The sequence below is a fragment of the Capsicum annuum genome, unplaced genomic scaffold, assembly GCF_002878395.1.
Source record: "Capsicum annuum cultivar UCD-10X-F1 unplaced genomic scaffold, UCD10Xv1.1 ctg44789, whole genome shotgun sequence".
Taxonomy (NCBI): Eukaryota; Viridiplantae; Streptophyta; class Magnoliopsida; order Solanales; family Solanaceae; genus Capsicum; species Capsicum annuum.
In genome coordinates, this window is record NW_025852348.1 from 480 (window position 1) to 742 (window position 263).

Genomic DNA, 263 nt, shown 5'->3' on the forward strand with positions numbered 1-263 from the left:
AGTAGTACTAGGATGGGTGACCCCCTGGGAAGTCCTCGTGTTGCATCCCTTTTTTTTTTATCTTTAAAAATTCGGTTTAATTTTGCCGGTTCGATCGGCGAATCTTTTTGTTATCCCTCTTTGCGGAACCGAGAAAGGGGGCAAGGGGCAAGGGCGGGCGTGCGGGGTGTGACGGGCGGCGGAGGAGACGAAGCAAAATAGAATTTGGAGTGCTCAGAATGACGGATGCGATCATACCAGCACTAACGCACCGGATCCCATCA